Raw genomic sequence first — 21862 nt, 5'->3', positions numbered from 1 at the left:
ATTGTATTTGACAGTTCTGTACACTATGGAACCATACTAAGTTCCATACTAAGCTGAGTGACTATTTCTGATAGTCCTAAATCTATAAAACTATACTGAGTTCTATTCTGAGATTGAGACTAGAACTGAGACTGTAGGATATAATCATCAAACCGGTATGCCTCTCCCTAAACTGATTGGGTCAAACCTGTAACCCCAGTTTGAAGGGTGTCAATACCATGCCACGAGTAAGGATAAGCTGTGAGTTAACCCTCTCTGACAGGAAGCTCTTCCATTAACCCTCGCTAGCAGGATAACTCGAATGAGATATGTCAACCCTCAATATATCTGGCAGGAAGATATCTCAACCTATGTTGACTATGTAGTTCTGTAATGTAGGGATTGCTACTAAGGGCCAAACCCTCTGCTAGCAGGAATGCCCCCATCCCTGGGTTAACTCGGTGCCAAATCCTACTCTAAACTGAATCAACATTGAACTAATTTCTAGATTGTACTAGGTTTGACTGAGTTGTTACTTATATTGCTAGTTAACTGAACTGAACTAGGTCCATTGAGTTCCGCGTACTAAAGGAAACTACTGAATTTTGTTAATTGACTAAGTTTATTGAGGTTTGGACTGAGTACTGAATTAGACTGGAAGAATACTGAGTTTTTCTTGAGTTATGTAACTGACTGTGAGTAGTACTGATAGTCACATAAATGTTACTATACTATGACTGACCATGGCTCAAAATAATTAGCTAAATTGTCGGGTACAAGTACCCCTAGGACTCGATACCACAAAATAAGAGACATGGCATAAACTTGAAACATGTAAACTAAGCATTTGATCATTCTTCATTCATTGGGGCTTTTAACAAACACTTGCATGTCATAAACTTAAACAAAAGCTAACGTGATATAACTTCACTATTCAAATCACATGTTAAACTCATCAATCACTTGAAAGGCATAAATTATGCACATAGTACTAATCAATATGTGAGCACAAAATTTCAATATTAAATTCACCATTTGAAGGATTTAGCATGATTTCACATGGTAACACATATAAATCAATTAACCATTCGTGAAATAGATCATAAAACATGGATTTGAAACCCAATTAATCATTTTAAACATGGATATTATCAAACCCAACATCGAATTCATGAAATTTATATGCTTGAAGTCTAAAAATAGTTTCTTGGACTCCAAGGGTGGAAAGGACCCTTGTATGAACACTTCACATACCTTAGTTAAGGAATTTCTGAAAGTTGATGGTGGAATCTTGAGTTCTTGATTTGAAATTAAATCTTCCGGGGTTTTTTTCTTGAGCAATTTTGAGAAAAGATGAGTTTAATTGCTCTCTAAGATGATAAATTTCGAGTTTTGGAGGCTGAAGATTGAGGGGAAAAAACCCAAATATCCCCAAGCATGCGGTCTTTTAATCGCTAAAAAACTGTACAATCGATGCGCAGACCGACGTACCTCACCATTGGCATCGACGTGATAGCCAATGCATTTCGTCGAGTTCACGTCGACTAACTAGAAATTGACGCTAGGAGCTAGGTAAAATATTTATCAGTGCGATAGTCAATGCGGCGCTCCAAGATTGCATTGATCCACTATTTTTGGATTCCAATGGATCTTCAAACGAAATTCAAAAAAATCCAAAATTTGTTCAAAAACAGCTATCGACATTCCTTATCATGAATCAACCTAAATATCCATCTACAATGGATGTAAAGGACATGAAATAAGATCACCAACTTTTGAAGGCTAGAATGACACTAAGTCTGAATACTTAGCTAGAATATTCTAACTCTGGGACCCCTTAACAAGCTTAGAGGACTGACTTAAGCTAAGGATTTTGCGAGGTCTTACACATAAGATCCATGAAAGCAGTAGAAGCATTAATCATCCCAAATAACATAACCAAGAACTCATAATGGTCATATAAAGTTTGGAAAACAATCTTGGGAGTATATGCCTCCTTAATTTTCAACTAATGACAACCTGAATAGAGATTAATCTTTGATAAACACCGAGTACCCTGAAGTTGATCGAAGAGGTTATCATTCCTACATAGAAGGTAGTTATTTTTCACTGTAACATTATTCAATTAATAATAATCTATACATATCCCAAGAGACCTATATTTATTTTGCATGAAAATTACTAAAGCATCTCACAGAGATATACTAGGACAAACAAAGCCCTTATCAAGAAGAACCTTCAATTGCTCCTTTAGTTTCTTTAGTTCAAATGGAGCCATCCTATAAGAAGAAATAAAAATAAGATGGGTATTTGGTAGATAGTCAATCCCAAAGTCTATTTCCCTATCAAGATGAATTCCAGGGAGATCATTGGGAAAAACTTTAGGAAATTCACTAACCACAGGGACAGATTGTAAAAGGGGACTACAAGAATTAGAATCTTTAACCCAAACTAGATGACACAGACACCCTTCAAAAATCATTTTGTGAGCTCTAAGATAAGAAATAAACTTTCCCTTAGACATTAGGGAACTCTTCTCCTATTAGATTACAGATTAATTAGGAAAATAAAAACTGACCTTTCTAGTCCTACAATCCAGAGAAGCATCGAACAAATATAGCCAATCCATCCCAAAGATTATATCAAAATCTACCATATTAAATTCTATTAAATCCAGTATTGTCTCTCTATGCATAATGTATGTAACATAACCCCTATAGATATTCCTAGTAGTAATAGACTCAGACACAGAAGTAGAAAGGAAAAAGGGATTGAAAATACTTTTAGGACCAAAAAAAAGTGTACGTCCACGTAAGGGGCCACATTAGATAGGGTAGAACCCAAATCAAACAAGTAATAAACATCATCGAAGAAGAGATGTAACATACTAATGATAATATATATGGATCCCTCTGATTCCTGATGAGTAGTAAGTGCATAGAGGTGATTCCGGCCATTGTCGGTACCTGATATGGTGCCCTTAGGTGTGGGATCCAAAGAAGTGGAAACTAGGACCTTATTATCTTCAGTGGCAACTTTAGCTATAGGAAAAATTTGTTGTAAATGACCTAGCTGACCATAGTTAAAACAAAAGTTCCACCCCTCCTCATAATATTCACAATGAATTTGTCCACAAAAATGATAAGGAGGATAATGTGAGGATGACTAAGCTTCAATGATCTGAGATTGGGCACCCTATGCCTTAGGTCCACTGCTAGCCTAAAAACTAAGATAAACCAAAGGCTTAGGATAAGGAGCACTAGATGTCGAATAAGAATATTTCAATTATTCTTTTTAGTCAACTACCTATCATATCTCCCATTATTTTATAGATTTACACCCTGCTCTGTATATGTAAAGTTCTTTCTTTTCTTTTCTCCCATGTCCACATGCTTTTTTTTTCATTGTCCACTTGTTGTATGTAAACTAATAGCCTGGATATGTTCATCTTATTATTTAGCATATAGATTTACACTCTAACACCAACTCACAGGACAAACTAGAAACAAATTTCCTTATTTAAGACATTATAATAGACAACAACTCTTGAGCGTAATGAGATAGCTGCTTGAATATCAGGGCGTATTTCCTAACACTTATGTTACTCAACTTCAACATCACAAATTTTTCAGCCATAGCCTCCCTCATCTCCCGAGGAAAAAAGTGATCAAGAATAGCACCTAAAAACTCATCCCTCACCACTGGCTCAACATCATTACTCTTCTACTCCTTAAACTCCTCATACCACTGGTAAACCATATCCTTTAACTGATAAGCAGCAAACTCCACACCTTCTGAATCAGTAGTATGCATCACCCTAAGAAACTTCTCCATCTCATCAATAAAACCCTGAGTATCCTACTCAACCTTAGATTCTATAAAGGTTTTAGGATTAAACCTCATAAACTAGCCAACCGAAGAAACCTTAGATAAATTATCTCCAGAATTAACATGATATGGTCAAAGAGACTATGATGCCATTAATTGAGCCGGCATATGAATTGACTGATGGAATACTTCATTAGAGATATCTCCCTAAGATTACAGAGCATAAGTATTAATATCCTGGGAAGCCCGAGGAAGATTAGAAAGGACTAATGAAACCTCACATGGAGTGGTACAGTTAAGAGTAGGGACCCTAGAACGGGTGTGTACTCCTTAAATGGGGCGAGTTCCCACTACATTTCCTCCGGTATGACAAAGGTTCCAACAAATTTTCTACAATTGTATAATCTTTGGGAGGCATTATCTACATTGTGAGTAAGCTAGGAGTTAGAGAAGTTTCATACCAACTAGATTCTATATCAGGAAATAGAACACAAGAAAGGGAAAATATTTCTAAATACCTTGTATCCTCCCCATCATAAGTATGGCATGCTGCACACCCATAAAAGGGACTCTACTTGACACGACTTTATGGATACCCACTGACCCTGAAATGTGCTTTGATTCTAATCTTGTCATGACCTAAACCCACGCCTGGCTATGACAGGCAATATCAAGCCCACCATGGGCTGGAGACAGCCCCCTTAGCCTTACCTCAATAGCAAAATAACAAAAAATAACAAATCCAACCAAATCAATGATATATATATGAAACCAAAGAAAGATAGGAGCCACAACAAGACATACAAGACATCCCAAGAGTATCCAAAACAACCTCTATACCAAAAACCAACTAAGTCAGGAAATGCCCATGACTATGAAAAAAAGAATCCAGAAGTACTAAGATAATAAAGAAAGAATAAAGAAATAAAATGGCCTTCTAAAGGATAGAGGCTCACCACTTCACAGTTGATCAATAGAAGTACCCAACTATGTAATGGTGCACAGGAGCAATAGAAATATCCTTCAAACCTACATCATGAAATGATCCAGTTTCTAGGGATAGTCAGTGGGGCGAGCACTGGCATGTAACTCAAAGAATAGGGATAAGATAATACATTTACCAAAATCCAGTCATAAACTACATTCAAACATTTAGACATATATAGAGGATATCGAGATAAGTACAAGTATCAATTAGAATGATAGTTTAAAATACTAGAAAGAACTATGTAGCTCGCTCTTTCCTAAAGTCATCCACAGGGTATATGGGTCCAACTCGCCCTGTCGGAAGGGCCCAAATCCATGTTAGCAATATGCACCAAGAAAATTCTAAAGACACCAAGGCAATAACGATCCAAAATATAATGTGTATCAAGACAGAAGGTCATATAGACCCCCAATATTGACAAATGTTGTTTCTAGTATTGGTCTTCCTAAGACTACACCTTCACAGTGAGCTACACAATTCTCTTTAAGCCCAAATTAAAATAGTTTACACAAACCCAACCATTAAAAAAGGAGTTAATTATTAAGGAATTTACCAACTCAATAACATCGTACCAATATGTTACAAGTTAATCCATTTAAGTCTAACCAATTCATATAACCATTACGCCTAAGTTTCATAAAAAATCCAAAACCTTAGCCACCAAGGGCATTCTAAACCATATTTGTCCATTTATCCTTAATATAATGCAATGGTTTACAAATACAAGTTAATATACATAATCAAAATTAAGTTTAAAATATGGGTTGAGGTTAATGCCATAACAATGCCAAAAATTCATAAATTTTGGTGAAACCCATGTCACCAATTTAAACTATAATCGCAATGCATCAATTCAATCACAAAATCTTTAATACAAACATTAATAATCCATTTAAGACATGGGACAAGTATTCAAGAAATAATAACCAAAAACACTCAGACCAATGTCAAACTCAACATTTCAAATCAGATAAATATTCCATAAATTGATGCTTGATGTAAAATTCAAGTTAAGGAAAGATAAACATGCCTAAAATATTGAAAAAAATAAGAGAATTTGAAGTTTAGAGCTTGAATTGTGAATTCATTGTAAAAATCTTGAATTTTCCTGGTTTTGGAGTTAAAGAGGAAAAGAAAGGTTTTTAGTCTTGATAACTGAAGGGAAAAGAATCATCTAAATGTTTTAAAGTCGTGTAAGGGGTAAAGGACTAAAAAGACCCTCATCCTTGAGTGAAAAAAACTGGATTAATTTTACATAGTTTCATAGAACACCGCTATCGTGGAGGGTAGCCATCGTTCCACACTCTTATTGCGGAAGCTAAGTGGCTTGGCATGCCACTATCACTGATCCTTACTATGTGGGGTCCTAAAATAACCCCAAACCACTTCCACAATTTATGAAAATTTCCCAAAAAACCCAGTTATCATCTCTTATCATAATTCAATTCAAAATGTGACATTACACATATGAGAGGGTCAAACTAAAATTCTCAAAATTTTATTGGGTCTTATACACTAGTATGGTGGTCAAATATGTCTTTATCTTGTATCAACTCTACTCACATTTGTTCAGACACAAAAACTTTGAAATTTCCTCTAACTTGGTAGTCACATTGTTCTTCTAATTCATAATATAGAAAACCATTTTTGAAGATTGTCAAACTTAAAAAGTAGTGAATCATCGTTGGATTTTTAATGTTTTTTGTCTCTTGTCCTCTTAACATCGAATGTGATCAAGAATGCCACTAAGCCTTGTTTAAATTCACAAATAAAGAATGTGGCCAAAAGCTAATATTCTTTTAGCGCTTGAAATATGATAATCTATAAGGAGTCAGTTTCTAATCTTCTACTTCAAGATGACTAAAGCAATCTAGTGGTTGACTTCTCTGTATAACGATGTTAGTAATAAAAGTTGTTAAAGTAGAATGTAGGTAAAAAACACAAGAAAATTTATCCTTGTTTGGAAAACTCTTGTGTTGCTTACTTTTAGTCCCCTTGGGTTACAAGAGGTTCCTTTTAGAATAATCTGAGTTGTTTATATATATTTCTTCGAAAGCTTTAAGAAATAGCTTCTAGGAAAAAGGTAGAAATTCCTACTCATATAACTTCTAGTTTATTCTCTCTTTTTTTGTTCACTATAACTTATTACAAAGAATTTTATAAGGATAAAAAAGTAACACTGCAACATTTTAATCTTTTGTCCACCCTTGTGAAGTGTGGCCTAAAGTTGCAAAAAGTGTGGCCTTTTATCAGAGACGATGCTTTCGCCTTTTTGTCCACGGTTTTCTAGGGGTGGCCAAAAGGGAATAATGTTTGAATTTAGACCACACTTTTTAAGTGTTGCCATATCAGTGGCTTAAAAATCTTGAACTATGAGTTACAAAGGCCATGCTTTGTAGAATCACTTTGGAATAATTTTATTTCATAATTCTACATTTGAAAAGCGGCGCCTTAGATTTGTTATTAACCACGCTTTAAAAGTGTAGACTTTTATACCTCTTCTACAACACTTATTGATTGTAACTTTTTCTTCTGTACATGTACATAATTGACATTCAAATTGCCAAACTTTTAAAGTGAGGCAACATTGTATAAATAGAAAAGAATGGTTTAGGTTTGCTTGTATTATACACACACACACAAACATGCATACTTACACCTATATATATATTGTATACTTTGTCTCAAACATCATATATATATATATATATATATATATATATATATATATATATATATATTTGAAATATGTAAATAATGGACCCCAAGAAAATATACAAAGCTTTGAATAATGACAATAATGCTCGTATCTTCGGAACTTAAGAAAATTAATTCCTACTTTTCTTATTTAAAAGCAAGAAACAAAACAAAAATAATCAACTTTAGGCTGATGATTGTTTTATTAAAGGTTGAAAAGTTTTCCAAATTCTTGATCAAGTGAACTTTTCATATTTATACAAGGTGCCACAACTTTCTTCATTGATGGCCTTTCAACAGGCAATGATTTCACACAGAACATAACTATTCCACATGTTTGCAACATTTATTGCACTATTTGATTAGGACAACCCTATAGATTAAAGGCAAGAACTGTAACAACTAGTTTTAAAGCTTTCCATTTTCTTCTTTACCCACTCCCTAAAGTGAAGCCCATCACCAATCTAAGTATTAACATCCCTACATCCACTAAGTATTTCTAGCACCACTACTCCATAACTATAAATGCTGCTCTTTTTTGTTATAGACATTGTTGTTTTCTATTATAATCACTGTATATCCATATTATTTAACTATATCAACAAATATCATGCAACCGTCAATAAAATCTGACTCAAAAACATTCAAAATTAGTTATGATCTTATTTCCTTCAATGCTAAATATTACTAATCAAAATACATTCAAAGTGTATGTATGTATTAACATTTATGATAAGAAGTAGAAACTAAAAAATATATACCTGAAGCTATAAATTCATAAGAGTTGCTATACTAGACATATCGTGGTGATAGTCTGGTGAATTCATCAACTTTGAAATAAAAAAATCTGCAATATAAGCATCAAACTTAGAGTCGATCAATATATTATTGCACTTGAAATCTCTATGAAGGATGGATTGAACACAGTTTTGTTGCAAATATGCAAGGCCTATAAATGATCTATCTATCTCTCTCTAAAAATATATATAGCTATTACCTGGTTGTTCTACGTAAAAATAGTTTTGTAAATTAAGGAACTTTGTGAATGCTAAACAACCCCAACAGTAGTCCAACAAACTCAGCATGATTATATCCTTAAAGAAACATCCATCAACCACCACAAACAATCCATAGTCCAAATATATTTACCTAAAGTACTTTATAATCCTGTACAAACATTATTTGGTCTAAGGGATGTGGCTGTTTCAAAACGTAAATGTTCACCATATGTCACTAATTAATCTTTTCTTGGGGTGAGAGTCTTTATTTATGAAGCCTGTTTTGAAGAATTTAATAATTGAGGGGAATAATTATTGTATCCACTACAAAAAACTTTTAATTACTTAGGCTTGGTAGTGTTAGAATCTATTCTATGACTTCCATCGCTTTCACAAATGCTAGTTCTACTACTCTTCAAACCATGATGCTTCAACAAGATATTATCGTTAGTAGTCTTAGAACCAAGATGAGTACTTACTAGATGTATATAATCAGGAACGATAGCAAGATTTATGTCATATATTTTTGCTTTTGGTCCTTAATTTCCTTGATCCTTTCCATAGATTCTGTCAGCTAGAATCTGAAAACTATAAGAAGCAACTATAGGAAGCACTCACCTAAAAATATCAATGTTGATAGAATAAACAATCATGTGAAACTTGGGCTTTATATTACTCATATATCCATTAAATACTCAAAATTGTGTAGCATTAGCACAAAATAAATAGAAAAAACATATTGCAAGGAAGCTAGAGTAACTAGGACGGAGAATTGATGATACATATTTGAAGATTTCTTAGAGAAATGTTTAACAGGTATGATATGATATTAGTTCTTCATTGATATCTGGTAGAGTTTGTTAAAGAATAAAAAACAAATGTTCTTTTATTGGACACGCATATATGGGATACTCATACCTAAGAAAATGTATCTGCTAGATGATTAATCACTGAACTATGTATCTAACTAAATTAGTAAAGTATGAAGGACAAACACTTATAAACTTACTAATTTTAGGATTCATAAGTAAAGAGTTCACCTAAAAATGGTTCACACATTATCATTAGATTACTAAAACCAAAAAGAAATAACAACAATATCATACCCTAGTGTAATACCATAGGTAGGTGTAATGACCCTTCAGGTTATTTTTCATATTTCTACTTATTTTCATTGTTATAGATTCTCTATATCTTCCTCAAGTCATTTATGACTTATTTGAATTGATAATACAATTACCTTGTAGGTTTTTTGATTTTTAGAGTCATTTCCCTATTTTGAAATCTTTGTTGGTTCCAAATTGCCACCGAACAAAGACTTTGGTGAAACAACGTCAAATGCAAATTCTGACTATTTCAGCAGCTCTAGAATATTAATTTTAGGCTACGTGGACATTTGGTTCTGGTGATGAGGCACTTAGGCTTATTTTGACCTATTGGTTGGAAAGTTAAGAAATTGAATATTGGGGTTGGGACCCACATTTCCTTGAAAGGACCTCGAATAAAAATTTTAATTTCTCCATCACATTTGGAAAATTGAAATTGATATGATACCATATCTTTTTTGCACGCATGGGGTATCAAACAAATCCTGAGCACCCGATTGAAGTTAATTATAGACTTAGAAAATCTGGTGCAACAAGTTAATGGTGCAAGGTGATTGTAGGCTATAAATCACGATCACTAAGTGAGTTTTACCCATAAACCGCAATTACAAGCTGTAAATAATAATTACCAAGACCAATTTACCCTTTCATAGAAATCACAATCATAATGGCCATAAAGTGCAATTGTGATATATTATTTACATTGCCAAATGCGATTGTGAGTCTCGGGTAATGATAGCAACAACTCAGAACTTGGTATATGTGTATAAATAATCCCTTTTTAGCCCACCTTTGCCATTATTCATCCATTTCTAAGAGAGCTAAAACCCTAAATAGTAAGATAGCTTGAAGTTAAAACTTAAGGGATATTTGGGAGCTTTCCTAACACTTGTTTATGAGATTATCTTCCGATTTGTAGTTATATTTCACCTTTTTCTTGGTAGAATGTCTCATTTATTGTTCAAGAATTCATAAACCTTAGAGGCTCAATTTTATCCCTAATTAGCTTGGAATTCACCCATTTTTATAATAATGACTCCTTGAGAATGAAGGAACGATAGGTTGATTTTAGAGACATGATTTTTATTAATGGAACCCACATGGCATTTTGGGTATTTTTGGGCCCGAAGCACAATAATGCAATATGTGTATCATTATTCTTTTATTGATGAGTATAACGAGATTTTGATAGCTTGGTATCTCGCGGAAGCTTGTCAGGAGGGAAAAGCAGTGATTTAGGAGACCTTTTGAGGTTTTTTAGGCATCAAACTATGCAATGTTTTACTCCTTGTTAGATTGATCTAATTCATAGTTTGTTTATTTTATTTTGTAATATTTGGAATGGGTTTTAGGTGTTGGTGTGCTAAATTTTAATAAATTTTCAGTTAGACTCCTTAGGCTATATTGAATACCATTTTGGGCATAATTAGCTTGTTAGTCATATCTTAGATGAAGTTGACCTTGCAGGCTTCTGTTTAGGATATAAATACCTTAGTTACTCTATTTATGAGGAGATTTACCTAGTCACTTAAGACTAGGATGAAACTTTCTCTATTTTCCATTACCTTAGATGGAATTGACTTAGTTACTCCATATTGTGATGAATTGCTATTCTAGGGCTAGTTATGGCTTGTTCAAAATCTAATATTGGATTTAAATACCTTAGCCAAGTCTACGGTAGGTATTGCTTGATAAAAGATTTTTGAGGTTTAGAAACGGGCTCTTTGATAGACCTTAGGCCAAGACATATGATAGTTATTGAATACCTTTTATACGTTGGTGCATATCTAGGAAATATTTATTGAGTTGTGTCATTGAAGGTAATACCTAATTATTATGCTATGAAAGAGTTATTGAATAAGATTATGGTGAGATATTGAATATGTTATTGATTTAGCTAATGAATATGTTATGCAATAAGACCTTGATTGTGAGATTGATTAAGCCATTGAGTAGGCTACTGATTGGGCCATTGAGCACAGAATTGACCAATTTAGTGATCATGTCTATCTACTATGTTACCAATCTTGCTAATGACTATAGTAGTGATTATGCTATTGTCTATGTTGATGACCACATCTAATGACTATGCTAGTGAATTTGCTATTGATTACTGATAGCTCCTAAACTACCCCACCATAGAAGGATAAAGTGGTCGCTTCTTAAATATAGTAACCCAACTAGGTTGGGGTCGATCTAATAAGAAATAGGCCAAAAATCTATCTTTATTTGTTGAAATCACCAGGCAGTGCAGAAAAGTAAAAAGGGGATTTATAGTAGATAGATAAAGGTAACAAAGCTTGGTTTCTTTTAGTTGTAAATAGTCTTAGACAAACACTAGGATTGTGTTCCCCCTGACTTTTTAACTTAATTGACTTATCATGAACTGTTGAACTATTCTAATACCTTGCATATAGTATTTGACAAGTTATGTACAACCAAGGGTGTTTTGGACTCATTAACGGATCTCACCCTTTACCTTTTGTGTCTTAGGATGTCGCCTTACAAAATGTTATCTTGGATACTAGTTGACTATTACCTTTTGAGTCTATAGTTATTAGATACTAGTTAACCATCTTACGCAGATAATACTTATTAGCATGGATCAACTGTTAAACATCAAATTACTGTTGTGATTCTCTTTTCCTAGTCGCTACTCTTATCTTAGAGTAAGAAACAATAATCTAGGTGAGATATTAATGTGTACACTCCTTAAGAAAGCAATCAAAGCAAGGAAAACCCAATAAATTCAAGAATCATTATTTATAATGAATTTACACTTCTTATACTTTGTTAATTTGTTAGGGTTCCCACAATCCTATATAAGGGAATTAGCTGCTCATAGTTGTGAGATTAGTTAGGGAATACATAGATAAAATTACAAAATCAATCTCCTAATAATGAAATAAAAAATCCTAAAGTTGTTAATTGAATAACAAAAAGTAACAAACCAAGAACAATGAGAGTATAGGATATCCCCCAAGGACCTACCTTTGAATAAATATCAATGAGTGAATATGCATGAATATTGAATACAAAAACTAAAGAGTATTAATAGATTAAAAGAAACTCTAAAAATCAAATCCTAACAAAAATAGGAAAATATAACTAAATGTGCATAATAAGACTTAAAAACATCATAGGTGTGTATTTGGGATACATAAAAACCCAAGGAAATGATTACGAAATGATCCTAAAAAGTTTAGGTCAGTGGCCACTTACCTGTGCCCACATGTGTCATGGCTTTGGCAACATATGCCACATGTGGCGTAAGGCTGGGCATATGTAGAAACCTATAAGTGGCAGAATTTTTTTTTTCAGCTTTTGCTCTATGGATTTTGGACTTTTGAAACTTGCCTTACCCACATGCTGTCCACATGTGCTATATGCAGTTCATATGTAGACATAGGTAAGTTCCAAAGTCCACACCATCAGATAGATAATTTAATTTGCTTACCAATGATGCCAATTCAGCCTTAACCAAACATCGGAGTAAAACATTATTTACAAATTACTGAAGCACTGTCAAGTCTCTGGATCTTCAATTATGGTACTTACCTTTGTATCATACGGACAACAAGTACTATATGTTATCCACATTTAGACATAGGTAAGTACCAGGCCTTCAAATTCTTGTAACTAAGCTTCTGAACTTCAAGTTTTAGCACATTATTTGGTCAAGTAGATCCGATAAGAGACACAGATGTAAATGACCATATAAGTGGCAAAAAAATCACTTTTCATCTTTTTCTGGAATTTAGCATCCGAAACTTGATTTCCTACAAAACACTCAAAAAACACATCAAATCTAAAAAAATAGACTTAGGTACATACATATTTTCCAACTTTAAGCATCTTAATTGCTAAATTTCTATAGCACATCAAGACCCCTCAACATAGAACATTGCATGTACTCAGGAAACAAAACATAAAAAATCAATCTGACGATGCTTAACGAAGAGAAACCTAAGATACATATGGTATTCAGTCATCAATTTTAGCTCATGGTCCTTACTCTCTCCAAGTTCTATCCTTTAAAACCAATTGTTAGTAATAATAAAGCATAATTATGTGACATAAATGGGTCAATATATGTCATTACATTACCAATAAACAACCACGCATATATACAAGTTATACTACCCAATCAAGTAAGCAGATAGTAAAACAACCTATGTGCCCTCCTCACGTCAAAAAAAGTTCCCCCTCTCTCATATATTAAATCAAGAATGTCAATACGGGCATTGTCAACAGACACTCACACTCAAAAAGAAGTGTCAATCAATGCATGTCAAATACCATAGGTTTGCCTTTATTTTATTTACCTTAGCTTTTAGACAGTCCAGTTAGGATCACTATAGCACTTTTCTCGGCTTGTAATGTAGGCTTGGGACTGGTATGATACATAGGACATTTAAAATAACTAAGCCTCCTTGGCACTACACCAAATCTGGGGTCTCACTTATTAATCATCTCTATTTTTATTCCACCCTTATTTTTCTCTATTTGTTTCATTTTACATTCAGGTTGAGTGTCGTTTTCTTATTCTTTCTTTTTCATAATATTTATTTTCATTCATATTTTGCTTTTATTTTGGTGCCACACCCAGTCCTAATTTCTTTTTTCTTTTATTTCTCCCTTCTTCACACCCACTTTACATTATGCATCCCGAAGATAGCCACCCTCAACTTAGGAAATTTGCTTGAGTTAACGTGCAAAATGTCCAAGGAGGACTAAGGCCAAAATAGTTTCATTATAACACAAATTGAAAGGTGAAACATATAACAAAAAAAATAGGCGTTCAGGCTAAAAATTGGGATCAAGGGATATAATTCAAACATGGAAGGTCCTGTAGGCTAAAAGTGGACTAATATTAAAATTTTCCTAAGACCCTTTCCTAACCAACTACCCTACAACCTAGGCAAGACTATTTGGGCAAGTTTTCGATTTAACACTCAAAGGGAACTATGTAGCATCTTACACACACATGCCACAAAGTTACATCACAAGCTACTACGTATTCAGATTATGCAATTATTAGCACTGATTATTATGTCCCTAATCCTTATGCCATCACAAGATTTACAATAGTCATATATATATATACATGCACACAAACCAAAAAAAGCTATTACAGGGGTATCATTGACAAAAACATATTAACTGCCATAGATACTTATATTTCTCTGAGTTAAACACAAAATATTGCAAAACAAAACATAATATACCTAAACATGCCAGATTTACTAGGAACATGACTCCGAGGAAAAGAGTCACAAAAACGAAAACATCAAGATGAAATCAAGATCCATAAATAGCCCCACCCTCAACTTAAAATAAGGCATTGTCCTCAATGCATCCATCTGCTACAAAATAAGAGAGGTAGAAACATATATGTGGCACTGTAGGTTTGGAGATCTGACATTAATCACACAGATACAAATACAAACAACAAAATACCTTGGGTTGCCTCCCAAGAAGTGCATGATTTTACATCGTGGCAAGGCAGGACATGGTTGGGTACTTAGACTTCCCTAACAAGCCAATGGGTACCTTGGTTACTCAGATTTCATCAAGTTAGCCCAATAGTTAGCCTCAATATTTCTCTTTCAACTTTGAACTTATGAATAACATCACTAATTGCTTTTCTGATTTTTCATTATGCTTCAAGAGTGTAGAATAAAAATAAAGGACCCAAGACATAGCTATGGCATAAGGCACTTCTAGGCCTTTTCACGAGGAATGTAATTCTTTAATTCTTTCTTACCAAATTCAAGAATGTAGACATATATTTCCTACTTCTTACATTCTTCTTCAAGCTCAGATAGATCGATCAAGATCTGACTATCCCAACATAACATGGAAAAATGCTTTTAATGAGGTCCAAAATGCCCCAACTAAGGATTTTTTGACCTCTTTACAATCCCACATAAATCAAGTATTCTTTCCTTAAGATTGACACTATCCATAAAAGCAAGAATAATTTTAGACTCCTCTAGTTTTAGCTCCTCAAGTTGGCTTTTTGAAAGTGTTCAGTCTCACAACACCCATGACTAGGTTGTTGGGCATTATGCGTAACAACTTTTGCATCTAACTCTACTTGTAATTAGTGAATATCTAAGCCAAACCTATCAACCTTTTGAACAAGCTTTTCAATTCTTTTTTTCAAGACTGATAATGTGTTGAGCATGATCTCATTATGTTCCAACAATATATTAAGCACACTCCTACAGGAATGCACCATATCAAAAGGATAAGGATCAATAAATAAAGAGTCATCACCATTCTATATTTTCTCTATCCAGGTTGTCATCTTAAGAAGAGTAGGAAATAAAAAAAATAAAATAAAAAAATAAAACCCAAAAACTCCAACAACTTTAATTAATACTCTGAAACCATATTCCCCGTTAACGGCATCAAAATTTGATAACTCCCAAACTACATATCCTTAGAAGGATAAAGTGATCATTGTCAAAATATAGTAAACCAACTAGGTTGGGGTCAACCCCATAGGTATTAGACCAAAATTTTATCTCAAACTTGTTGAAATCACTAAGCAGTACAGAAAATAAAAAATGGGAGATTTGTAGTAACTAGCTAAAATTAACAAGGCTTAGTTGCTTTTGGTTGTAAACAATCTAAGATGAACACTAGGATTGTGTTTCCCCTGGCATCACAACTCAGTAGACCTATCGTGCACTACCAAATTATTCCAATATCTTCCATGCAAAATCTAGTAAGTTATGTACCACCAAATATCTTTTGGACTCATTGACGAATCTTACCCTTTATCTTTTGAGTCTCATGATGTCATCTTACTAATCCTTATCCTAGATCCTAGTTAACTATTACCTTTTGAGTATCTAGTTATTAGATGATAGTTAACCATCTTACTTACATAATATCTATTAGCATGGATTAACAGTTAAACTTCAAATTACTATTGTGATTCTCCTTTTCCAGTCACTACTCCTTTGGAGTAAGTAACAATAATCTAGTCGAGATCCTAACATGTGCACCTGTTAAAAAACCAGTCAAAACAAATAAAAACTAATACATGTAACAATCTTTATCTAGAATGACTTGGAACTTCTTCTACTTCATTAATCCACTAGGGTTCCTATAATCCTAGCTAAGGGAATTAGCTGCTCAAGCTATAAGATCGTTCATGGAATCCACAAACAAAATTAAAAAATTAATCTCACATTAAAGAAAGAAGAAATCTCAAAGTCGCAATTTAAATAAAAAACCAAAAACAATAAGAGTATAGGATATCCCCAAGGGACTACTTTTAAATATATATGAATGAGTGAATATGCATATATATTAAATACAAAGCCTAAAGGGTATTTATTGATTACAAAAAACTCTAAAAATCAAATCCTTATAAAAATAGGAAAATATAACTAAACATGCATAGTAAGATTTAAAAACATCATAGCAGTGTATTTGGAATACATGGAAACCCTAGGAAATGATTTCAGAATGATCTAAAAGAGTTGAGGTTGATGGCTACTTACCTATGTCCACATGCGGCCTGGCCTTGTGTGCATGTGCCACATGTGACCTGATCTTATAAAAGAGCATTTTTATTGAATTTATTAGCAATTGTACTTTTGATTATACTAAATATCATGCTTATTAATTATATTAGAGACCATGTTATAGATTATTCTAAGATCATATGTATTTACTATATGAGCATTCATTCTATTGATTATGCTACTGGCCATGGTAGTAATGATATGATTCCCAATATAACTCCAGCTATATTTTATGCTATGGATTATGCCAATACCAGTTTAAGCTTGGAAATAATTATCATATCAATTATTGATACCTGGTGTAAGTTCGGGGGATAGCTATGATATTAATGATGTTATTGATAATATTGAGATAGTATTGATAGTATTGATGATGATATTTATGACATTGGTGAGGATTTTGAGGATGATATTGATGATGATATTTATGACATTGGTGAGGATTTTAAGGATGATATTGATGATGATATTCAAAATTATATCATTGATTATACTTACTGATTTAAGTCCAAATATACATATTGTATGATATTAGCATACTTATTAGTGTTTGATGATATCGAGGTGTGAGTTTGACAATAGTAATTCTAGCTAAGTATGAAAATGAGTAAATGCTTATAACATAGAATGATATGGATGGATTCTAGTAGTAATGTGTTTAGTTGAGTAATAGTGATTAGTTGATAAATAATGATTAGCCCATATATGAGAATTAGTTGATAACTAAAGAATAGTTGATAAATGATTATTAGTTAATAAAGGATAATTAGTTGATATATGAGGATTAGTTGTTACATGATAGTTAGATAATAAGTGTTAATCTATTGATAATTAATAACGATCGACAATCGATGGTTAGTGTGGCATGAATGGATGCTAGCTGTATAATGAGAGATGATTATAATGGTGGTGGGTTACTCTATTTTATTTGTACCCTTATAGATTTTATGGGATTGCAATGGGTTATTTACTTTTCTACACTAATTGTCATATAAGGGCTAATTCTATTATTATTATTGCACGTGTTGATGTCTTATGTAATGTTGTTATTCTGATTTATTAATTATTTATACACAACAATGTTGGGCTTGATTCAAGTTTGTCTCTATTTTAACTTAGTTATTTTATCTCACATTTTATCATACTTATATCATAATTTAGATTAGTCGGTTGATCATGCCTACTGAGTACCTATGGTATTGATACTCATACTATACTTTTGTACCTTTTTGGTGTAGATCTGAGTACTAGTTTTTGTCATTGCTTGATGTTTATACTATGTTGATTTTTAGAGATATGGTAAGATCTTAGAGTCAGTGTCACCTATTTTCTTCTATATTTTATATTCAGTCTTCTGTTTTGAGATAGATGTTATTGATTATTGTAGAAATTAAGTTGTATTATTACTGGATGCTCTTGTACTGGCTCTACTAGGTCATGGGATAGTTTTTTATGTATTGACTATCTTTTATCTTTTTCAAATGCTTGTTTATTTGAAGTTGTGTTGTTGATTTCCGCCTATGTTAGGCATTTTCCACCAAGCTTACCCATTTTTTAGCTTCGAGTTATGTTTTGGCTTACCTACTAGCGAGATAGAGTAGGTTCCATCATGACTTGTAAATTTAGTCATGACAAATTTATATCAGAGCTTAGGTTTCACTAGTATTATTGGTACAAGGGCAGGTGTCTAGTAGAGTCCTATGGATCAGAATAATGAGGTTCGTTTCCTATATTTGGGAGGCTATGGGACAATTTTATGAGTTTCTCACTTCTTGTACTCATTTCTTGCTAGGAGCCTGAGTTGCTTTATTGAACATTTCTTTGACTTTACTCTTTTATAGATGGCTAGCTCATGTGATATCGCTACTGAGACAAGGGTATTAAGATTGAGGATAGTGATCCTACTTATGTTTATAGATGACCCAAATATCATGGATGACCTAGAGATATGTCCCCAGTTATGGGCAAGGATAAGGGGCCTTCGCTAGACCTGATTCCTGCTCTTGAGCTAGAGATTCTTCTGCCTTATTCAGCGGTGGGATAGGGACTAACCCGTGCTCCACCAAGGTTTAGTTCATCCTTAGTAATTAGAGATTCTTTGGTTCAGATCTTGGAGTTTGTTGCTGAAGCATTGTCTGATGGTGTACAATCTACTGATCAGAGTGGTACTATAGGGAGCACAGCCTATAGCTACGACTCGTAGAGTTGAGGTCCCTTCTACACCAATGATTTCTCATCTAATAGTTATTTAGTTAGTAGTTGTGCAACCTACTTTGTCTTTCGAGGATAAAAAAATACTGGATAAAATTTTGAGATTGGTTTCGCCTAGTTTTTTTGGTGTATTGAGTGAGAGTTCATATGAGTTTCTTATTACTTGTGAGCATAGGCTCTGTAATTTAGGCCTTGTTGATACTTATGGTATGTATTACAACATATTTTAGTTGTACTTGGTAGCTCAGTGGTGGTGGAGAGGTTATATGTATTCTAGACTATAGAGATCTTCTCTTTTGACATAGTCTCAATTCTCTAAGAAATTCATAGAGAAATACATCCCTAGAATCCTTAGGGATCATTTGAGGGATCTGTTTTTTAGATTTGATCATGGATCCATGACACTTATGGAGTATGAGGCTCATTTTTACTAGTTAGCTAAGCATACTACTTTTATTCTGGGTACTGAGTTTGAGAGAGTTTGTTGCTTTGTTTAAGGATTAAGGCTTCCTCTTTGTATGCCTATTCAAAGTTTGGTTGTTGTGGTTAGGTCTTTCACTGAGCTTTTAAACCACACTTAGGTAATAGAAGTGATGCATCATAAGGCCCGCGGGGGTAGCGTTAAGAGTCCTAGATATAAGGGCAATTTCAGTTAGAGCCATAGTAGTTCTCGATTCATAGGTATCTAATTTTATGGTAGATATCCTCTGGCCCATCTTATCGGTCTTAGATTTAGCCCAGTCAACCAGTTTAGGAAGCTTACTAGATTACTAATGGAGGTTAATCGAGTGTTAATGATCACCTTAGTCAGGGTAACGGTCAGTCTTTAAGGGGTTCATCTTTTGTTTATTGTAGATGTGGTGGCTACTTTGAATTAGCCAGATCTATTAGTTTTGGTTCAGCTCTTGGTACATGTTATAGTTGCGGTGCTCGTGGTCACTAATTATAGAGTGATCTAGTCGTGAGGTGCTTATTACTTTAGCTCAGATTGTTCCTCCAATTAGGGCTATTAATCCCTTATCTAAAGGTGGTTCTTAGGGTTGTAAAGGGTGGTTTATAGGGTAATCAAGAAGGTTCTCAGGCAATTAGGGTAGGAGGTCAGTCAAGATCCCAACCAGGTGGTGGGCGTGGTGTGTTATATGTAGTACTTGCTAGACCCAAGGCTAAGTCTTTTTATTCTTTTATTAAAGGTATGATTTTGGTGTGTCATCAGTTGACCCTTGCTTTAGTTGATCTGGGATCCTCTTATTCTTATGTCTCTGCTTATTATGCTTCATGATTAGAGTAATCTTAGGATTTATTATCAATGCCCTTGCGTATATCTACAACCATAGGTGATTCTTTAGTAATAGATCGGGTGTTCAGATCCCGTGTTATGACTGTTAGAGATGTTGACACTCAAGTTGATCTTTTTTTTTTTGGATATGGTGGGCTTTGATATGATTCTAGTCATAGATTGGTTATCTCACTATCATGCGGTCCTGGATTGTTTGCCAAGAGTGTTACCTTAGCCATTCCCTACATACCCCCAATCATATAGAAGGGAGTGGTTAGTTGTGAGTCGACGGGGATTATTTCTTATGTTTATGCTAGGAGTCTTATTTTGATAGGTACAAGTCTTCTCTTTCTTATGTTCATAATGTTAGTGTAAAGAGTCCATCTCTTGACTCTATTCCTGTAGTTTGTGAGTTTCCTAATGTGTTCCCTACTGACCATCCTGGTATTCCACCTGCTCATGGGATTTAGTTTACTATTGATCTCGAGCCTATCACCATAACTATTTTTATGGCACCTTATTGTATGGCTCCTACCAAGCTTAAGGAGCTAAACTTCCAACTTTAATATTTTCTTGGTAAGAGTATTATTAGACTGAGTGTGTCTCCTTGGGGAGATCCTTTGTTGCTTATGAAGATAAAAGATGGCTCCATGCATATGTGTATTGATTATAGGTAGCTTAATAAGGTCATGGTGAAGAGCCATTATCCTATGCCTCACATTGATGGCATGTTTGACTAGCTTTAGGGAGCGACAATGTTCTCTAAGATGGATTTTAGATCTGGTTATTGTTTTTTGATAATTTTGTTTGAGGATATTCTAAAGAAACCCTTTAGGACACGTTATGGTTATTATGATTTCTTAGTGGTGTCATTTGGCTTGACTAATGCCCTAACTGCATTTATGGACATGATGAATCGAGTATTCTGGCCTCATTTGAATTCTTTTGTGATTATGTTAATCGATGACATTCGTATGTATTCGAGGAGTAGAGATGAGCATACCTAACATTTTAGGATTGTATTCCAGACTTTGACAGATCATGTGCTTTTTATCAAGTTTTCAAAGTGTGAGTTTTGGCTTGAGTCAGTGACATTCCTTGGACATGTGATGTCTATGGATGGTATTATGGTAGACCTATCAAGGATTAGGGCGATTTGTAATTGGTCTAGACTTGCATCTCTAACTAAGTTTCATAGCTTTATTTGTTTGGCCGGTTACTATAGATGATTCGTT

Source organism: Capsicum annuum, chromosome 11 (assembly GCF_002878395.1).
Source record: "Capsicum annuum cultivar UCD-10X-F1 chromosome 11, UCD10Xv1.1, whole genome shotgun sequence".
Taxonomy (NCBI): domain Eukaryota; kingdom Viridiplantae; phylum Streptophyta; class Magnoliopsida; order Solanales; family Solanaceae; genus Capsicum; species Capsicum annuum.
The sequence above is the reverse complement of the archived record's forward strand: the minus strand, read 5'-3'. Positions refer to the sequence as shown.